Raw genomic sequence first — 22,872 nt, forward strand, 5'->3', positions numbered from 1 at the left:
TCTTACTAGATAATTGTCAATTTCATTGATCTTTTCAAATAATCACCTATTCCATTGATTTTATTGTTTTACTTTTTTGAATTCCATTGAATATTGACTTTTGTTATTTCCTTCCTTCTGCTTCCTTTGATTTTGATTTTGTTTTCCTAAGTTCTTGAGATGGGTGGTTAAAGTAATATTAGACCTGTCCTTTTTTCTAATGTATGCATGTACTACTATAAATCTCCCTCTTGGTACTGCTTTGGCTGTGTCCCATAAATTTTAACATTTGTAATTTCATTTTTATTCATTAAGTGTGGTTTTTACTTCACTTTAGATATCCTCTTTGATCCATGAATTATTTGGAAGTGTGTTGTTTAATTTCTAAATGTTTATACATTTTCCTGCTATCTTCCTGTAGTGACTTTTACTTGGTCCACTGTGGTCAGAAAACACACTCTCCATGAATTCTATTCTTTTAAATTTGCTGAGGTGTGTTTTATGGTTCAGGGATATGGTCTAACATAGTATAATGTTTCATGGACATTTTGAATTCCACTGTTGTTGGGTGGAATGCTCTATAAATATCCATTATAAACTTTTGGTGGTTGGTGATGTTGAGTTTTACTACATCCCTGTTAAGTTTCTGCCTCACTCTTCATGCAATAGTTGAAAGAGAAAGAGAGAGAGAGATACTGAAGTCTTCAAATATAATTTTAGATTTTTTTTCTTCTGTCATTCTGTCAGTTTTTGCTTCCATATAACTGTGTTGTCGATGTTGTGGTTCTGGTTTGGTTTGGTTTGGTTTGTTTTTTGTTACCTACACATGTAGACCTGTTTTGTCCTCTTGGTGGACTAAATCTCATATTTAGTGAAATGTCTCTGGTAATTTTCTCTGACCTGAAATCTACTTTATCAGATATTAATATAGCTACTCTGGCTTTCCTTTGATTAATCTTGGCATAATATAGTTGATTTTCACTATTTGTGCATTCTGTATTTGCTAATTCACCTTATTCTAAATTTTATTTGTAATACCAAAATCAATATTCAGAGTGCTCTTTCAGTCATTTGTGAACAACAAGAGTAGCAGAAACCTTGAGTCACCCCCCACACACACATTCCCAGTCAAGGTCAAATAAAACGATGCTGTGGCTTCTTATTTTTGTTCTTAAGCTATAAACAAGTGTCCTTTTCACAGTTTATTTTATGCCAAATTTTTAATAATTTTGTGCTTTAACTTGGTGATTCCACTGTTCAAAATAGTAATGAAGTACCGACTATTGTTCCTATGAACATGATGGCTATGATGTGATTTATAGAGAAAACACTGTATATGTTAGACAAGGTTTGTTCAGACATGAGTCATACTGCTACTGGTCAAGAGTTCAAACCTAATGAATCAACAATACATACTCAATAAGACATCTTTAAACAGAAACATACACAAAACATGTTATTTACTCACCAGTCAGCAAAAATGAGAACGAAAACTCCTAACTCTGTAACACCTGTGAACCTAACCATGCATATTCCCCAGGTGCAGCAGTTCAGTATTTGCTAACTCAGCATTCAGGTCAATTTTAAACAATCTGTAGTTACCTCAAATAACAAAAATTCACTTTAACTTTTTTCATCATTTTATTTTCAATCTGCCTATATTGTAGATGAAGTGACTTTCTTATACACAGCATAGAGTTGGGACACGTCTTCTTTTTTCAATTCTCTCTGCCAATCTCTATTTTTCAATTGGTGTGTTTGCACCATTAATCTTTAACGTAATTATTTATATATTGGAACTTGTCTCCCTGCTTATTTTGTTTTCTATTTTTCCTTTCTCTATTTTGTTTCTCTGGGTTTTTTCCTTACTTTCCTAAACTTGAAAATTTTACAGAATTCCACTTTGTTTTATCTGTAGCATTTTTCAACATGATTCTTTACATAGCATTTTTAGTGCCTGTTTTAAGTATTTATGTATAAATAAAATAGTCTGCTAGTGTCATAATTTTAGTGGAAGATAGAAAACATTTGAGTAGAAGATAGAAAATTTACTTGCTATTATATCCCATTACCCTTTCATATTTATAATATAATCTTAACTATTTTCACTAAATACATTTAGAATTACATTAGACAGCGTTAATAATTCTCACCTCACCTGTCAAACACAATTAAGAAAGTTCAAGAGGAAAAACCCATTGGATTTACCATCGTATTTGCTCACCGTACTCTTTCCTTCTTAACACTCCAAACTTCCTTCTTTTATCATTTAATTTCTGTTTAAGGAATTTATAGCACTTAGTCATTCATTTCACCATGAGATTTTCTAGCTCTCGTTATAACAATTTTTAATTGAAATCTCGTTATAACAATTTTTAATTGAAATCCATACATTTTTATACTATGTTATAAGACTCCAAACCTTCTATTTTAGTTAGTTTTCCCTGATACCACCACTGTACGGCAAGAGGACAGTGCCTCAATAGGGCCAGGTAGATGCAGAAGTTCAGGTTCCCCACTTTGTTTGACACTGGAGGAAAAAGAGGTCTCCTCACTGATTCTAAGTGAAGGAATTCCAACCCTCTGTGTGGTCTCCAGTGACACTATGGTGGGATGGCCTCATTACTCCTGGGCAATGGTTAAAGTCCTGACTCTCCACAAGAGCCTATTTGACACCATAGCAGCCAGTAAGGGAAGAGTGCATTGTTGCTACTTACACCATGAGTCCAAGCGTCCAGCATAATCCCTACTGACACCACAGATGGGAATGTGGAGGGGCATAAAATCCCTATTTGATCTTCTCTGACACCACCATTCACGAGTGCTAGGATATCTCACACAGTCATGGTTGGGAAGATATCTAAGGTACCTGCTCCATCTTCGGTAGCATTGCTAAGGGCGGCAACAGTGTTTTTCTGTGATGCTGGGCTGGAGTAGAGCGCTTGCCTTTTAAAAGTTTTCTGTCTGGCTAGATTATCCCTTTCCTGGTCCTCTAGCAATGGAGATCAAGCATTCATTGGGGTTTTTCTTTCCCTTTTTTTCCCTTATCTCTAAATCCTTTGATATTTCCAAGTTGCCAACTTGTTCAGCTGTAAGTCCAAGACACACAAAGTGAAAAGAAAACCCAGAAAACACACTAACATGTCATTCTTTTGGTCCCAAGGTCCCTAGAGGGTCTGCTGCCTTCTTTTCACTTTTCAGAGTCTTTGTATATTTGTTTTGTATACATAATGTCAAGGTTTTTAGTTTTACCTGTGGGATAAACAGGAAAAACTAAATATACTCCTATCTTCCTGGAAATGAAAACATTCCAATGTGCTAATTTTTAACAACACCCTGTGAAAAATACAAAATTTTCTCATAGCAAACATGAGTGTCAATGCTTCCTTTCAGCGTGCTTCATTTTTTTTCCTATATATTAACTTCTCTGTAACTCCTTTCCTGAAATATCTGAGTCAGAATGAACTACTCCTTTCTTCAAATGTCCATAAGCATCTATTCCGCTTTTCTGTAAAGTTTTATAATGGTGTTAGTCAACTTTTTGTTTCTGTGGCCGAAATGAAATGTCTGACATGAACAACTTAAAGATGGAAAGACTTATTTTTGGCTCATGGTTTTAGAGGTTTCAGTCCGTGGTTAGATGGCTCCATTGCTTTGGGTCTGGGGTGAGACAGAAGAATATGGCAGAAGGGAATGAAAGAGGAAAATTTCTCAGCTCATGGCAGCTGGGAAGCAGAGAGAGAAGAGGGGGCAAGGAACAAGAAACACCCTCCCAGTGCACACCCCTGGTGACTTTTCCTCCAAACATGCTCTACCACCTACATATTCCACCTCCCAGCAGTCTATTCAGCTACCAATGCATTAATCCATGAATGAGGATAGACACCTCATAAGGTTCCCCATCACTTCCCAAAAGTTCCTCCTCTGGACACAGCTGCACTGGGGACCAAGCCTTCAACACAAGTCTTTAAGGGATACTTCATATCCAAACCATAATAATCATCATCAGTGGTATCACTGTTGGTCATGTAAGTAAAATCAATCAAAGATGAGAACCATGTCAGATTCATGTTTGGATCTTATTTATTTATTTATTTATTACCAGGAGTTGAACCCAGGGGTACTTAACCACTGAGCCACATCCCCAGCCCTTTTTTAATTTTTTTTTTTCTTTTTGAGACAGGATCTCACTGGGTCACTGGGTTGCTTACAGTCTTGCTAAATTTATGAGAGGGACTTTAATTTTTTGATCCTCCTGCCTCAGCCACCATGCCCAGTTATCAGATTGGATATGTTTGGATTTTACATATCTAGATGGTTAACAGCAAACATTTATTACAGTACCTAACACAGTACAGGACAAATAGTATATACTCATTAAATATTTGCTGATTGAATAAAGTAAACAAATGAATATTTATTCGGCACTTTCCCATATGTTCTAGAACTTAATAAGGATTTGCTTAATTGAACTAATTGTTTCAGCATCTGTCAGTCCAATCAATTCAAAATTATTTCTGCCCATAGGGAAAAGGGAAGCTCACGATGTATATTCAAAGTGTAATTACTACGGGTTAGTAGTTTTTCCAATTAATAATTAATCAATTACCAACTCTTCATTTAAAACTATATCTCCTGAACCTTCCATAATACAAAAGAAGTGACAGTAAAGATCCCCACCCTCAGAAGCATAAAACATTACAGAGACAATAATTAAAGAGTAAATAATCAGTAGTATAATTGAAATAGAAATAAAAAAAAAAGAACATGGTGCGATTTCCCTGTTATTGAATCTGTAATTGTCCCCATTATTTAGGCTCGAAAGTACAAAATCCCCTGTTCATTTCCCCACAAAATCCATCAGTCACTAAATCTCATCTTTCTCTTCTACTGACATCTCTTTTTTCAGTCCCTACCTATTAAATTTTACCACTTCAATTCAGGTTTTCTTGATTTCCTTCACTAAGGAACAGTATAATACATAACTTACCTCGGTTACCACCTTCTCTATGAAGTTCTTCATCTGCCCTGACCAAATCAATGTCCTTGCCCTGCTTTTGCCTTGGTCTGCTCCCTTGTCTTCTCCTCTCACTTCCTGTCATTCTTCACCCTCATTTTCCTACAACTGCCTTGGCTCTATTCATGGAAGATCCTTTCCAGGATGCTTTTCCTGACCTGCCCTCTCTTCACAGGTTGTTTGAATGTCCTCTTCTATGACTTCCTAGCACCCTCTGCTTACCTCTTCCAAAGTACCTCATAATCTGAATTTTAATTACTCAGTTAAGTCACCAGGCTAAACCTTCCAAAAGGGACAGCTTGCTGTCCTTTGGATCATCTGCCCAGTTTTTGAGATTTCAAAGTGAGCTTGGTCTCCTAGGTCACTGTCACCCCATCTTTCAGCACATGAATGGAACAGAGCAGCAGTCAGATCCATGCTGGCTTAGTGAAGAGCCCCCACCTCCAGTCTGTCTGAACATTTATCCACCCAAATTACTATTTCAGATTAATCTTAGCTCACAACCTTACTTGGTGGTTAATGATTCCAACAATGTTCTTTCTCACTAGCATCTTAGAATGCCTTTGCCTTTCTTCCTCACCTCCTTTTCCATTCCTCAAAACTAATTTTGGATTGTCTCTGTGCATGCTTCAGGGAGCACAATACTACCATCAACATTCACATAACCAAATATCTCCACAAGAAACTAGGGCTGTCTGACCTCAGCTGTATCCTCTGCATTGCTGGGCAACCTTATATTTATCTTCAGTTGACCCCTATCAAGTTCCCCACGCAGCTGCCACAAAATTTTTCCACTCTCCTTAAGCCCCAAATTCCGCCCCTACTCCCCTTCATGATCAGTGAAAGCGCTCTTCTTCCACATAACTCTGGGGACAATTTTAAGACCATGAGATGCTTTGTATTTCATCTTCCCTCAAAACTTTTCTATCCCTTTATCTATCCTGAGTTTCTCAGCTCCTGTAAAGATAAAAGAACAGCTGACTATCCTTCCCCAAACTAAATCCTCCATCCATACTGCAACTATTTAATTCCTCTCCCTGTTCTTTCCTCCTTTCCTTCACCATACAAGAATGTTTAAACCTTTTTAGTCCAAAAAGCTATTAATATCTCATTACTAGCTAATATTTGTTGAGCATTTACAATGGGGCAAGTACCGTTACAGGTGCTTCACAGAAATCGTTTTATTTGATATTGATAATCTTTGTTCTTCTTGATATTATACAATCTATTTTATAGATTAGGAAGCTGAGGCCAATGGATCTGGGAAATTTGCTCAAGGACAGAGTTTTCTTTTTATACAAGTTTTCTAAAAAAAAATTGAAAATTCTTTGATCATTCTTTGTTTTTTCTCTTGTCCTCTGTGATTCTATAGCATATATCCAAATATTTCATTGCTGTCTCAATCAAAGGATAAGGACACACAAACACATATACAACACTACTATTAATTCCTGTTCTATAAATGCTTGTTGATAAAAAGGAATCCAGTCCTTAGAAAAAGTATATTAAAAAAAATAATAATAACAGCACTACCCTTCTCCCTTTTCCTAAGCTGCAACCACTTGCTAAAAATTTTCAAGCACAACCGGTTTAGAACTGTGCAAAAGAATCTAAAGCACTGAGATTTTGTTGGGTTTGAAAAGTGCTCACAGCCTGGATATTTCTTTAGTTACCTAAGCAAATCCCATGGCCCACAGCTTGGCACACCTTCCACAGCTTTCAAGAGGAATTTCATCAGAACAAGAAGGAGAGGAGCAAGACCAGAAAGGAAGAGCACATAACAGTATCAGCTGAAGCTGGTTCCCCAATAGAAAGGCCAAGGCTGACACCCAGTCCCCTGAGGAAACAAACATTTCTTCCATTGACAAGTGTTTAATTGGACATTTTGAGAAGCTCATGTCATGTATGCAGATGCAAATGTTTGAAGAGTTGTTTACAGTGTAGTTTGTGCCAGACAGGCTTCCACGCCAAGCCAGCACACAGCCTCCCATTATTCTGCTGGACTCGGCTTCTAAAGATGTTTCAGGCCTCTTTGAGCCTTGTAAATTTCCACATCCAAAGGCTCATCTGTGTTTTCAAAGCAGAGTCCTTCTTCCCTCATGAGTATACATCCTCTTTCCCCTGCCAGTCTTTGCAACTGCCTGTCCCCATTCAGAAAAGGGTTTAGAGAAATGACATGAGAGGTGATTACTCCATTTCTAGAAAGTTTAGTGTTAAGGTTTCAGTAGTTTTCAGAAAACCAACCAAAAGAAATATCAAATCCTAACTCCCTGCCCGGAAACTGGGTCTTAGCTGATTTAATTATTCTGAGAATTGTTTCCATTATTCATTGACCCAGGAAAATGCAGCTTAGTTTAGTGGCTCAGCTAATAGACAAGTCCAACTTAACATAAAAGCTATAGAGAAGCAGTTCTTTTATGGAAGAATAAATAAAAATATACTACAAATACACATTGAGGAATCCATTCATCTTTAAAAATCGAACCACTAATACTTTGCCTTTAACAATGCAATGAAGAAAAAGATTCAATTATCAAAAATTGTTATAATACCTTCACTCTGTCCTATTATCACAAACATTTAAGAGAAAATTTAAATGTTAAAAGTCCAAAGTTAGACATATACATCAAGGACACTGATTGGGTAATGTGTTAAGAAGAGTTAGTTTAAGAAAAGAATCATGAAGAAAAATTCTGCCACTCTTACAAATTGATAAGGTGAAGACCAGAGAATAAAAACCAGAAAGAAGTCAAGTACAGACATGAAAGATGTACTGAGAATAACCGAGATCCTTAAAGCCCTGGGGTGAAGACAACATTGCCAGAACTTCCAAGTTCAGCTCCAACGCGGAAGGAGCTTGCAAGTCATCACTCCTGTCCTTACAACAGACAAAACTGAACAAACCGAAAACCAGTAACCTTCCTTGGACCCATCAGAGAACCACCAACCTACAACTGGGGAGGCAGGCAAATCTAGAGAGTCACAGCCAAGAGCTGCTTACCTGGACCAGATGCTACTGGAGCCAGTACTGGTGGGAACACTGAAATGGTAACTTAGACAAATTGCTGGAGACTGAGTCTAGCCCAGCACGAAAATGAGAAACTCCTGGGTCCACGGTCTTGGTAGGGAAGGCACAACAATTTTGGGTAATCACCAGACAACTATGACAAAGGGACAAGGACAAAAGGGAGACTGAAGTACCAATAAATACTAATTGTGTCTAATATTGATTCAGCACTTACCCTTGCATGGAAGAGGTCCTTAAATGTACACACTGCTAAACCCTAAGACAACTCCATAGGACCAGGGATGTATTACTACTTTACGTTGTTGTTACAGCAGTAACAAATCACTACTGCCTAGGTATCTCACACAACATAAATTTATTCTCTTCAGTTCTGAAGGTCAGATGACCAACACTGGATGCACCAGGTAAAAAAAAGCGAAGAGTTGGCAGAGCTGCTCCCCTTCCTGGAGGCTCTAGGAAAGGACCTGTTTCTGTTTCCCAGTTTCTAGAAGCCACTCCCATCCCTAACTCAGCCCACTTCCTCTTCTTCAAAGCCAGCAATATTGCCTCTCTCTGATCATTCTTTCAGAGTCACATCTCTTCCTCTGTATCCATTTTTAGGGACATCTGTGCTTACACTGGGGCCACCTAGATAATCCAGGATAATCTCCCTACTTTAAAGTCAGGTGATTAGCAATGTTAATTCCATTTACAAACTTGTAAGGGGGAGAAGTTGGGGGTTGAATCCAGGGGTGCTGTACCACTGAGCTACATCCCCAGTCTTTTTTTTATTTTGAGAGAGTCTTGCTAAATTGCTGAGTCTGGCCATGAATTTGCAATCCTTCTGCCTCAGCCTCCTGAGTTGCTGGAATTACAGGCATGTGACACCATAACCAGCTCCATCTGCAACTTTAATTCCCCTTTGCCACAGAAGTTAATATATTCTCAGGTTCCAGGGATTAGAACGTGGACACTGTTGAGGGTGGAAACAAGATATTATTCTGTCTACCACAGACAGCTATAAATATTTTCCCAGTTTTACAGATAAAGAATCTGAAGCACAGACAGGATATATAACTGACCCAAGGTCACATGGATGATAGTGGTAAAGCTCACATTTGAATCCAAGACACTGGCTAAAAAGCCCATTTTGTTTGTTTGTTTTTGGTTTTAATTTTGGACCAGGGATTGAACCCAGGGGCACTTAACCATTGAGCCACATTCTCAGTCCTTTCTTTTCATTATTATTTTTTTATTTTGAAACATTTGCTTAGGACCTTGCTAAACTGCTGAGGCTGGCTTTGAACTTGTGGTCCTCCTGCCTCAGCCTGCCAAACTGCTGGAATTATAGGCATGCACCACCATGCTGGGTCAAAGCCCATGTTCTTAACTAATAAAGTATGAGGAACACAGGATACTAACTAGTGAGTGATTGGTTTAAGTGGCAGACCTAAGATCTAGACAGAATAGGCAGATAAATGAAATCAGAATAGAGTTGATTTCCACATTTACCATCTGCTTCTCAAAGAACTTAATTGGTGTTTGTGATACTTCCATTTATTTTTTAGCCTTCCTATTGTCCACCCCCCTTTTATTTAGCTTTAGCTTAGAAAAGAAAACCCTATGAAAGAATAGCCAGATGTTGTAAGCATTAAAATGTAGGGTACAATATATGGCTTTAAAGATCCAAAATAGATCTATAGTACTCAACAAAATATACTAAATATAGATACAAATTAGTTATAACATAGATCTAATGTAGTTTTATAATGAAAAAAGAACCTCAAAATGATCATCTGGACAAAAAAGGGGGATATGTATATGAAGGTGGAAAATGGATTGTGTAAGCAGTTCAACAGCATCAGGAGACAAAGAGAGATGTTACCTTTTTATTTTACTATTTCAACCTATTACAAAGTTGGCTAAAACCATGTGCTAAACAAGAAGACCAAGGCACAAGGCCAGTAAGAATAAGAAAGACATTTTTCACTGAAGTCTTCATTTAGTTTTTTTTATAATTTCTCATAAATATTCCAAGAAGGAAGTAAATTCTCTGCAAATATATAAAAGTGATGTCAGCAATATGGTCCCAGAAAGTTCTCTTCACTCCATAGAAAGATTCACTTGCAAATAACCACAGATGAGAACACCTTTGTGAAAACCTCAAAACTTGGGGATTGTACTGAGACATCACATGAACCAAAGAACCAAATAAAACCATATTAGAGAACAAGTAGAACAGTCTCATTTTGCCTATGTCAACCCTCCCCTTCTTCCAAGTTGCCCCAATAGCACAAAGGCAGGATTTCCCTGAGCTCATAGTTTCTACAGAGAGAAAAGAGAACTGGGAGTGGACATCAGCTTTCCTAGCATTCTGGGTAGAGAAAGGATATAGTATATGAAGGTAGAAAATGGATTATGAGACACTTCACAGGAAGCTCACTTATGTCTTACCTTATAGGGAACACTGAGGGTAACAGCAGGGTTAGACCTATTAGGGTTAGGTAGGAATAAAAAGGAGGCAAAGCTCACAGCAACCAGCATAGGGATCTCGGTGGTAGCTTCATGTTCCTGCTACTGTAGGTATCCAATTAGATACCAGTCAATGGCAAAGCTCACCTGCAAAACCATGCTGGTCACTCCCAGAAGAACAGTGGGGAAGTTCAACCTGGCTTGAGTCCCTAGAGAGACAGCTTCCACACCTTGTCTCAGTGCCTACCCCAGGGCCCTGCACAGGCAAGGAGACATTGCCTCTGTGCATATCAGCAGAACACAGGACCTACACCAGCCCAACCTTGGGGTCCAAACAGTGGTTGGGCTCTACCTCCGAGCCTACTCCAAGGTCCCACAGCTCAGAAGGGAGATTCTTGCCACAGAGCATTTATCTGGAACATGGGGTTTGAAACTGTTCAACTTGGGATGAAAGGACAGTTCAGCCCAAACTCAGAGCCCACTCCAGGACACCTCCCAGGAAGAAGAGGCAATTCTTAATTTTGGATTTCTATGGAGCACAGTCTCTGGGTTCATTCATTCTGAGCCACATTTCTACCTAACTGCAGGGTACATTCTGCAGCCCTGCCCAAATACAGAATCCAAATACATGGCCAGGGAGCACACACAGCAATGCTGCTCAACCAGAGGGGATTGCTGCTCCTAACTGGAAGCTCCACTGTCTAGGCTGACTGCTGAGAGCCTAGAGCGCAGCCCCATTCAACCTCAGAAGACAGAAAGCGGTCCAGCCAACTAGGGAACCCAACAAGCTCTGCCTGCCTGGGGTCATTACCAGGTGGCCCAATCAGAGACGCAAGCTACACCAAGTTCTGAAGAACTGATCCTTTCAAAGAAGGCCAGAAGTGGTATCTGTCTCTTCAAATGCATAGACAACAAGTCCAAGAACACAGGATTATGAAGAATTAGGGAATTATGATACCACCAAAAGAAACTAATCAAGTTCCAATAGCAGGCCTTAAAAAATGGAGCTCTGTGAAATAACAAACAACAATTACAGAATTATCCTTGTACACTAAAGAAATACACTAAACTCCAAGAATACATGGACATCATATTAAATAAATTTTGAAAAACAATACACAAACAAAATGAGAAGGTAGAAAAATACAAAAGATAAAGAAAAGACAGAAATCCTAGATATGAAGAACACAATAATGGAAATGAAAAATCCAATAGAAATCTTCAACAACAGACTCAGTCAAGCAGGAAAAAAAAGAATAAGTGCAAAGAAAGAATGTTTGTAATCATCTAGTCATAGGAGAAAAAAGGAAAAAGAATGAAAAAATGAAGAAAGCAAATAGGAATTGTAGGACACCAACAAGAAAAATAATCTTCACTAAATAGTATTTCAGATGGAAAAGATAGAGGAAAAAATGGTCATAAAGCATATTTTGTAAAATAATGGCTGAAAACTTTCAAAATTGTAAAAGATGCCAATATCTATATACAAGAAGTACAGGGGTCTCCAATTCAAGAGCAGTTCATTAATACATGTACTAGTCAAACTATTAAGAACCAAAGACAAATAAAAAAGTTTCAAGGGCACCAAGAGATAAGAAAAATATTACAAAAAGTGATTCTCAATACAGCTATCTGTGACAGAAACCCTGTAGACCAAAAGAAAATGGAATAATATATTCAAATCGCTGAAAGAAAAACACTGCCAACCAAAATTCTTTACCTGGCAAAACTATCTTTCAGAAATGTGGAATAAATAAAAAATTTCCAGAAAAAACAAAAGCCAACAGAGTTCATGACCACAAATCCTGCCTTACAGAAATTACTAAAACTGCAATTTCATAATTTTGAAACATTCCTTATCCCTATTCACTCATAAATTATAGTCTTCAATCTCCTTAGTTGTAGTATTCAAATCTTCCATTTAGTTTTGTCTGATTTATTTATCATGTAAAATGAAAGACCTAAGGTCTCCTACAAGTTGTTTTGCTAGTGTCTCACACTTTTGTTTATTGATTTTGAAGATATACATTTTAAATGCTTGACAACTACCCCTTCCTTCTAGATTTTATCTCTTATTAACAGAAAGTAACTCTGGGTCTAGTGTAATGCCCTTTGTTTTGAAGTATACTTGGTTTCATTTTAGTACTAATATGGAACTCAAGGACCGTAAGAGTTTCTGGTTTCCCTACCCTGACCCACTATATGATGGATCACATCATGACTGACTCTTGCAAGTTCCACAGTTAAACTGGGGACGACATCAGGGCTGGGTTTGTCTTTCCTTCCATCCAGTGCCCTACACATAGGTGCTTGGTAAGCAGTAAAAGTAGCTAGAGGAAGTTAACTGAAAATCATGATGTTTGATACGTTTTAAGTAGTCTCTAATAATTTGGGGATCCAGTTTCCCATCTTTATATTTGAAAGCCAAGTCAGCAAAGTCTTCACATATACTACAATTAGATGTTAGGAATGCATCTTGCTTTAAACAAACTTAAAAGTTTGGATTTATTCAGACAATATATCAAGGAATGACTGATAGTTCACTTTCTAAAGGGGTGACTGCCTTCACAGAAGATTGATTTATAAGATTATAGATTGTACTCGCCTATTGCATTATAAGTGTCATTTCACTTCCACCGATGTTCTCTAATACAACCCTTCATGAATATCCCTACTGCACTGGGCAGAACTGGTGCTAAGAATCCTTTCCACCACTACCTCTCCCCCTGAAGAGCTTTACTCTGTTGACCTTCAAAGACCATCAGCTTTACTTTTATTTGATGTGACATGGTAGAGGTTGAGAGGACACACTGCAAGAAACCAAGGCTCCAAGGCAAATTCCGACTTTGATACAATGGTCAGAACAGTGGACTATAAAAGACCGAGAGTTATTGCCAGTTACAACCATAGCTACCTTAATACCAGATTTTAAGTTTATAATAGAAAGCTAACGGTGTCTGCCTACATTCTACATCTGTGCATTTTTATAAAAATCAAATGTAAAGTTGCTTTTAAAAAAAAATTTGCTCTAATTAGTTATACGTGATATAAAATTGCTTTTTAAATACACAGTACTAATCTTTTTTTTCCAAGGAAATCTAATACTGCTACACCAACATACAATACACCAGTTCACCTTTTCCTTATTAACAACCATTCCTCATGAAATTTGCCAAATGTTCTGAAAAATTCTTCCTATCATTATCCTTTTTCTATCTTACTCTTCCTCTGTTATTTTTCAGTTAGTTCAAAGTCTCCCAGCACTTTTTCTGCAAAATAAGATCAACTCTCTGGACAACATACACACCTCTGAACAATCTCCTGTTTGTCTCTTCCTGACAAACTGTGTAAGATGAGAAATCAAAGCTTGTGACAATGTTATCTTTAGAGAAGTACAGTTATTTGGCAAAGTCACCTCAATTTCTTCTGCTTTCCAAATCTGTCCATACTTGTATCTGTAGGGATCACCGCTCTCTGTTACAGTCCTGCCATTTCCTTATCTTTGTTTCTTTGAACCATTCCTGTCTGTTTCCTTATCACAGTTTCTCTGGATGGCTTATGGTAGGTCCTCAACCTTTCTTTCTTCACTGAAACTTACATAAGGATCCAATGTCTAAGACCTCACCTGCAATACAATGTAATGGTCATTAGCCAAGTCAAATGTGCTTTTTCCTTCTTCTTTTTAAGTGAGATATCAAATGGATGTGCCTTTTTTTGACCAAGGACCTATTGTGAGGTTTGACAGAAATCTCTATCATGTGACAGCTCTGTTAGGGTCAAGGTTCTATCCAGGGCATCTCTACCTGGATGTTCCACAGCTGCCTCTCCCTCAAAGCACACTTCAAATTCACCTCCTCTGGCAAGTCTTCCAAGCTCCAACCATACCTCTTTCCTCTTCTACATATGGGGTACAAGTATTTGTAATGGATCACTCTCCTCCTGAAACTAAGTATCCCATTCTTTATCTGGCACAGAGTACACACTTGATAAATAGTTATAAAATTAATATTTGCCAAATAAAATAATAATTAAAGAAAAATTCCAGATACCTAGAAGCACACCAGTCCTATTACTTTGCTGCATTAAAGAGAGGAGCCCAGGAATAAAGAGAAAGGATCAATATTCTGACTATAGCTAACACATGAATGGGTTGTATGTTTTTAAAAACCAAGTGGTTTAAGAGGGTAGGGGAAGAAGAAAGTACATTTTAAAGCTCCAGCTCCAGGGCAAGTAATAAAAATTGTTTCTTTAATGTTTGTTTGTTTGGCTTTTTTTTTTTTTCCATAATATTGCAAGCAACGGGAAGGTCTATTCCATCATACCAGCCTTTAGGGCAGAAAGTTTCAGCCTCTTGAACTAAATCAAACTGGCATCAGCTCTCAGTTTTCCAAGCAGACACAATTGGTCTCTGTCTTCCATGAGTATAACCTGTTTGACAAAATAACAGCAATAATAATAATAATAGTAGTAACAATTATTTCCAATTATTTTGGGGTTTTTTTTTGTCCTTTTATCTTGTTAATCAATTTTTAAGGGTCCTGGAAACTCATCTTATTTTCTTGTCCCTGGATTACAAAAATGGAGGCATTGGGCTTTGTCTGCACCAGGGGCTGTCCTCCTTATGGAGGAGTTGCCAGACAGCAGCTTCCCGAGGACACAAAGCTAGCCCAAGAAATAACAGTGCTTGGCACTCATGCTTCTAAGCTCTCAAGTGCCACTCAAGATGACAGCTCTCAATGTCACCCACTTTATACTCTCCAAATTGGTAAGACTGAATGAATTTAAATTTAAAATGCATGAGCACCTAGGTCAAAGTATCACAGTCTGCTAGAATCTCAATGGAAGTCAATCATTTTCAAAATAATGAAATGATCAACTCCTCTATAATTCAGTCTTAATCGTTCCAATCTTTCACTACCATTCTAAATTCACTTACTCTCAGGACCCAGAATATGTATACATTCTGGACCACACTCTTCAAAACACACAGGCTTTCCTAGCAGGGATTGTCTCTGTAACTGGGAGAAATCCTGCCTCTATGTGCTTGTATTTTGAGTCTTGATTTTTCCATTTTCCAAGCACTGTTCCTATTTAGGAAGGTCAAATAGGGATTACAATTGTATTTGGCTCTTAAATTTACAGTAAGGATTAAAGGAGCCAATATATGTAAAAAGATTAAATCTAACAGTGCCTACTGCATGGTCAGTGCTCCATAAATATCATCTTTGTGACATTCCATGCCTGAATGACACATGACCCCATAACTGGCTCTTTGGGAAAAGAGCCTGAGAAAATCAGTCTTTTTCACCAAGCAAAACATTTGCTCCACTTCTCACTACAGACTTGAGATAACTAAAGTAAGTAACATTAATTTTATTTTTGGACTTTGTGTTTGTTAAATGTAGCATGCAAAAATATTTTAATATGTATGTAAAATGACTTTTTAAGTGCCTTTAAAAAATCTCCAAGGTCCTTTCGGCTCTAAAATGTGATCTATGATAACTAATCTCAAATGCATGCAAATTAATAGTGACACAACTCCCTAGATAACTCGAAATATATGGCATCTTCTGTGTGGGTTGCATTGGAAATAAGTTAGAACCAGGATGATGGGAAGCCTGTGACAATGTAGAACAAAGTCCTTACCCTCATTTCTTCCCACCAGCAAGGGTCTCAAGTCCTCTTATTGCAGATATTGAGAAGAAAGCAAATGAGCTGTAACTTGCAGAGAAGAAAGTAACAAGATTCTACAGAATGCCAAGCAGACCACTGAAGTTAGCAGAACTCCAAGAAATAATCTACACCCTCTAGCCCTGATAAAAGAGAATCCCCAAAATTTAACTCACAAAGGAGACCCAGCTGAGCTCCCTCATCTTGGAAATTAAGAAATTAAAACCTAAAGAGATCAAGTAACAAATCCAAGCTCACCCAGCTTTTCTGGAACTCTGATCTAGAAACAGCATTGCTTCGTTGAACAATTGTGTTAAAGCAGTTGTCAAGCGCTATATGTTCACACACATGTAAATGTCCCTCTTTTCCTCTCTGGGCCATATTCAGCCTTCTTCAGGCACCCACAGAACAACCAGTACCTGTCTCAGGAAAACAGTAGATTCTTCACAATCCTGAATCCAAGAGAAATAAATGCCTGGTTCTTGAAACAAGTCTGAGTCATGTGATTCAACCTTAAATTCAAACTTATCTTCCAGAAATACATTAAATAATAACATGTTGACAAGAATTTTTCAAAAGTTTCGATGTAGAAGAAAACTAAGTACAACCAAGAAAGGGCTTAGGTATATTTTGTGTTAAGCAAACATGTCTATCCAACTCCACAGTGGATGTATCAGGGGATGTCTGGTGATATTTCTTTACAAGAGCATAGAATTCCTTTTAAGTAATGACAATCAGAACGACTCCATTTGCAAAAGTGCACCGCTTAACACAACTCTTTGGAAAACGAACAGAAAATACAAGTTAGAAGCCTGCATATCCACGGCCTCCACTTGGTACGTATTTGTATCCATTCATATATTCCTTCATTCTGCCCTATTTCATAGGTAGTCATTCACTAATTTGTTAATTCATTCAGTTCTCTGTAGATGTTTGTTTCATTACTAAGCAGCACTAAGTCCATGACCAGCCAGGCGTGGGGCTTGGACCTCATGCATCATAGAGTCCTAGGAGAGGAAACTGGACACGCACACCAAAAGCACAAGTACAAGGTAAAGAGTGAAAGGAACCTCAAGAGCGCCCTGATAAAGCCCCTTGGCAGTTCAAAGGAACTAAGAATATTCCAAATGCGGGCCGAGGGAAGTTTGGCGGCTGGGGCCTGGGGCCCCGGCGGACCAAGGCCGCAGTGGGGCAGGGCTGCTGTAGCGCGGCATCCTCCTCCATCCCCACGTCCGGGGGCTTCCAAGTTTCCAGCGCCCGGGCCTCCAGTGTCACTAAAGGGCCGACTCCCAGTGGCTCCCTAGGCCCGTCCCTCAGTCGCTCCTGCGAATGAGAGGTGCTGGAAGCCTGTCCCCCTCCCCGGGCCCGCCCGCCGGGAGGAGCCAGGGCCTGGGCTCAGCCGCCCGCGGGCACAGCCCGGACCGCAGCGCACGCACCTGGTCTGGGAGCTCGGCGGCGGAGGCCGACGAGGTGGCGGAGGAAGCGCCCCTGGGGAGGCTTGCAGCGGAACCAGACGTGGCGGCGGCCACACCCCGGGCCAGACCTTGCCGCGCCGCGACGCCTCGTGACCGGCTTCCTTCCCCCTCGCCCTGGCCGGGGAGGCGGGACCGGGAAGCCTGGCTCTGAGCCGGGGCGCGGGCACCCGGCGCCACCTCCAGAACGCCTGGGGGTCTCGCCCTGAGTCTGACGACCTCGGGGCCACCAGTCGGCCGGATGGTTCCCCACCTTCTGGGTTCTGGCTCCGGTTGGAAAACTGGTGTCACAGCCGGAGTGCCGGGACCCCTTGGCCTAGCTGCTGCTCACAGGGGCGACAGAGGCGCGGGCGTCGCCTTCAGACCTCCTGGGTGTGCAGGGCCTGGGCTCTGGGCTTGGTGCTTTCCTGAAGCTGTGGCCTCAGTCAGGTCCGACCTGCGTCAGGGCCGTCAGAAGGCACAGGGCTTGGCACTGCTGTGGAGTGCTTTCAGGAGTCTGTGCAGGTGGGAAAGGAAGGAAAACTATTTTTGTTTTGTTTTTGTTGTTGTTTTTGTTTCTTTCTCTGAGCATGGCTAAGGGCAAGCCGTCCTCGAAAACTATGTTTTATGAGCTGTCAAACATCACCCATGGGGAAGAGATTATTAAACTTTTGTTTCCCCTTTCTGCCGGTTGCAGGAGAGAGCCAGTGATGATGGAGGGGAGAGGACATGACCCACCCTAGGAGATCTGAAAGTCTTTTCTCTTTTTTTGCATTAATTATGTAAGGATGACCAAGAAGAGAGCTGACTCATCTGATGACCGGTGTACCTTATCTCAACAGTCACACACATTTCTGGTCACAAAGTACATGCTCACGTATTGTCAACGTTTTATGTTTTGATTATCTAAATTCTTTTGTTTAGCCAAACTCTTATCAAATACAAACAGTTATCTTTGTAAAACACTGAGCAGTTCCAGTCTCTCCTCTTAACCAAACACACACACACACACACACACACATACACACACAAAATAAATAAAAAGAAAAATTACATGTTCACTAAACACAAAAAAATGTGCAAAGTCCTTTCACTACATACCTATAAATCTCAGTTAAAAATCCCTCTAAACTTTAATGAATCCAGTTGCCCACCACACAATATCAACTCTGTAATGCATTCAAGGACCCTCACAATATGGCCCTGGTCAACCTTTCCATGATCATTTCTAGATGTCATATCAGCCCATTAAGTTACTTTTTTCTCAAACTATCTTGAATAAAGAACAAGTTTTTATTGCATCCAGTCTTTCATGGCTATTATTTTTGTAAAATACAAAAAACCCTAGCAAAAGTGACATAAAGACATAAAATACTGCAAGCCCTGGTTTTTTGTTAGAATGAGAATACAAGTTTGCAACAAGTAAATTATTCTTTAATTTAAAAATAATTCTAAATGCTTACTCTCAGTTTCTATACTGCTTCATGGGCCTATAAAAAAACAGTTCATAGGCTAGCATTTAGGTGGCACTGACTTGTTCTCTTTACCTCTGTCAGATACTTCGTAATGTGATGATAATAAGAGTTTCCCCTTTATTGAGTGCTTTGCACTAAACTTTAGATGGATTCAATGACTTTTTTCAGTTCTATGAGCTAGGTGTTACTATATCATCATCATTATTATTCCCACTTTACCAGTGAAGAGAGTGGGGATTAGAGAGGAAAAGTCAGTATTCCAAATTGAACTGGCCTGATTCTGAAGTACATTTAATCAGTCATCATGCTGGGTCCCCTCTCTATGAAGCCTCCGCAGTTGCAAGTTGAAGTGAATCACTCCTTACGTATACCTCCACTATAATATTTTTCCTGATTAGTTTTCATTCATTTCATTCATGTCTGTTTCAGAGCCTTTAAGCCTCGGATACAGTGACATTTGTGTATCTCTTCATCTGCTCTCTCCAGTTGGAACATTCTTTAAGTGCTGGACTCTGCTCATAATAACCACTATAAGGGGGGTTTATTCTTTGTGTTTCCACTATCTTTCATGCTTACTTCACATCATCTTATAATTTTGGTTTCTGTCAGTATGCTCTGCTAAGTCACAGACCACTCACTACATTCAGAATTATCTCATCAAAGATTTTTTTTTAATTTATGTAACCAAATAAACATTCATAGCACTTATGATACCACTGAGCCACATTCCCTGCCTTTTTAATTTTTTTATTTTGTGACAGGGTCTCACTAAGTTGCTTAGGGCTTCACTAAATTGTAGAGGCTGGCCTAGATTTTATGATCCTCCTGTCTCAGCCTCCCAGGTTGCTGGGATTATAGGTTTGTGCCACTGTATCGGGCTACTGTTCTAAGAGCTTTGTGACCTCATTAACCACCCTACAGGGTAGGCAATACCTCATAGGAATAGATCTTTTTAAGGAGAGGCAAATCATGTCATTTGTTCAAACCCTCCAGTGACTTTCTGTTTTGCCCAGAGTAAGAGCCAAAGTGTATATAGTGGCCTACAAGATAATGCATGATCTAACTCCCTCCCTATCCCTTCACCATAGTCACTTGACTCTGATCATACTATGTTCTCTCCTGTGACTCCTTACACACTCCACCTTAGGAACTGTGCCCTGGCTGTTCCTACCTGGCCGGTTTTTCCTGTTCCCTTCCATCCAGATTTTGCTGAAGTCTCATCTTCCCCCTAAGGCCCTTACCACCTATTAATACTGCAACCAGCCCCTTGCCCCACCCCTACCACTGCCAATGCCCCTCCCCCTGATTTACTAGTTATTCTTTCCATAGCACTACCATTTTCCAGCATACTAGGTGATAATACTTATGTGTATTTTATACAGTTTGCAAGTTCATCAAGAACAGGGATTTTTGAAACTTTTCTCTCTTATCTACTATATTCCCAGTGCCTAGAACAGTGGTCTAACACATTACGTAGGCACTCAATACAAACTTATAAATCCTAATAATAATTGAGACTGAACTGACCAGAATAGCCAGGGAATTAGGTGACCTGCAGAGCCATGTGAGAACAGAGAGGTAAAAGAAAGCCTAGGGGAATGGGTTTTACTTCTAGAATCTTAGTTGCCACCATTCATTCCTCCAGTCCTAGCTGAGAACATGCCAGGGCAGTTATTATGTTTGGAATGAAGCATTTAGTGCACATAAGAAACTCAAGATGGTAACATATGTCTCCTAAGTCAAAGCCAATCTAAGAGTTGAGCTAACATCATTATAATACTGCTCCTGATTAAAGTGGGTTGCAGCCAAATCACACTATCTAAAACCAAATAAATACAGAATATTCCAGGTGTTGGCCCTGTTTTCCAGCATCAGAATTTCAAAGGAATTGCTTGATGTTTATTTTAAATGTATTATTCTACAATTATCCAGTTATCTATTTAGTTTTCCTAGAATCACAGAACCAAATTAAGCTTTTTTCTTTTGTTTCTTGACTCATCGGTTATGAGATGCTGCTTATGCCTTTAAATGATAGTGATAGTTTGAGGGTCCTCTAAAATACTGACCAAAATTGAAACCTGAATTTTTGAGTCAATAGAGTATTAACTTCAAATTGTATATAAACACATACATTAAAACATGAAATGCATGAAAATACATTTGAAAAAACTATATTTAAAATTTTACAACTTTGTTAGAAAAATGTCACTTTTGAAAAGCAAAAGATTAATGAACAGAAAAATATTCAATGTCAACTGATCATTAAGTTTGAAAATTTTAAAAGGCAGATTTAATGATGATAAAACTTACCATGCAAGGTGGCAAATATAGTTTTAATACTGACAAAGATGTTGGCTCCTTCATACATTTCAGATGGGAATATGCATAGTAGTACCTTCCTAGATAGTAGTTTAAAAAAAAGGTTAAAATAGATAAAGAGAGTTTAAAATGTGTGATTTTATTAGACAATACTTAAACATTAACCCAAATAATGCATAAAGACTCAAATAAAATATAAGTTCATTTCTTGTAGATATGATTTCCCTGAACGGTTTCAGGTCTTAGATGGTGTGGGAGGAGGAGAGTTAAAGAGAGCAGGGGAGAAGAGAGTGCTGCTGTACATAATCATTCAGAACCTGAAAATTAATGGAGATTTGGCTAGATAGATTCAATGGAAATGTCCAAGGTCACTCTCAATGGACAGGTCCATTGAGCCAGCAAAAGTGGAGAGAATACAGAGAGCTTGCCTGTAATGTTTTGTAGAGCAGGCCTGGCAGTAGCTCACATTGCTCTGGCTAGAACTCAGTCATGCAGGTACATTTCACTGCAAAGGCACCTGAGAAATGTCATCTAGTTGTGTGCCCAGGAAAAAAGAGCAAGGATTTGCTGAACAGCTTGCTGTCCTTGTTACACTCCTTGACCCAATAATGCTCTTCTATGAATCTATTCTAAAGAAATGATCATAAATATAGCAGGTTAATTTAGTATAGCAAAACAGTGATAATACAAGGACAGTTCCTAATAGCCTTCATATAGCCACATAGTGAAATATGCAGCAATTAAGAACTAGATTTACAAGTCGTTTTTCCTGGTATAAAAACATTAGCATATGGTTTCAAATTTAAAATCTTAATATTGACAGTTTTAATTTTACAAATATATGTATTTGTAATATACATCATGTACAGATGGTCCCCAACTCATGCTGATTTGACTTGACAGTTTTTCAACTTTATGACAGTGTGAAAATAATACTAATTCAGTAAAATCTGTACTTTGAATTTTTAATTTTGACCTTTCCCAGTCTAGCAATATGTGACCAATATTCTCTCCCAATATCAAGAGTGGCAGCAAATTGCAGATCCCACCCAGCCACATACCATCAGGAGGGACAACAACCAACAAGGCTTTGTGGTTACAGGTATTCAATAAAGTATATGAGACAGTCCACATTTTATTATAAAATAGGCTTGCGTTGGTGATTTTTTTCCAAAATGTAGGCTAATGAAAGTATTCTGAGCACATTTGAGGTAGGCTAGGCTAAGCTATGGTATAATATAGGTTAGATGCCTTAAATGCAGTTTTGACTTACAGTATTTTCAACTTATAATGAGTTTATTGGCATGTAACCCCATCATAAGTCAAGAAGCACCTGGGTACCTATCCCCAAACAAGGATATGACCAAGTAAACAACACACTTGTTGCTGTATAGTATCCCACCTGTGTGTTCACACAGATAAATAATGGAAAATGCTTCTGTTATAATATCAAAATCTAAAGTAGGAAAACATATTTTATAT

The 22,872-nt window shown here is 38.8% G+C and overlaps 1 protein-coding gene across 1 annotated transcript in view; it reads right to left on the reverse strand.

Moving 5' to 3' along the window:
• Nucleotides 1–17,731, reverse strand: part of Cpq (carboxypeptidase Q) — a 441,859-nt gene extending 424,128 nt beyond the window's left edge. The window contains exon 1 of the mRNA XM_047566009.1: nucleotides 17,582–17,731. The gene's annotated coding sequence lies outside the window, so the exon portion shown is untranslated. The remainder of the gene's footprint in view (nucleotides 1–17,581) is intronic.
• Nucleotides 17,732–22,872: the final 5,141 nt, after the last annotated feature.

This window comes from Sciurus carolinensis, chromosome 1 (assembly GCF_902686445.1).
Source record: "Sciurus carolinensis chromosome 1, mSciCar1.2, whole genome shotgun sequence".
Classification (NCBI taxonomy): Eukaryota; Metazoa; Chordata; class Mammalia; order Rodentia; family Sciuridae; genus Sciurus; species Sciurus carolinensis.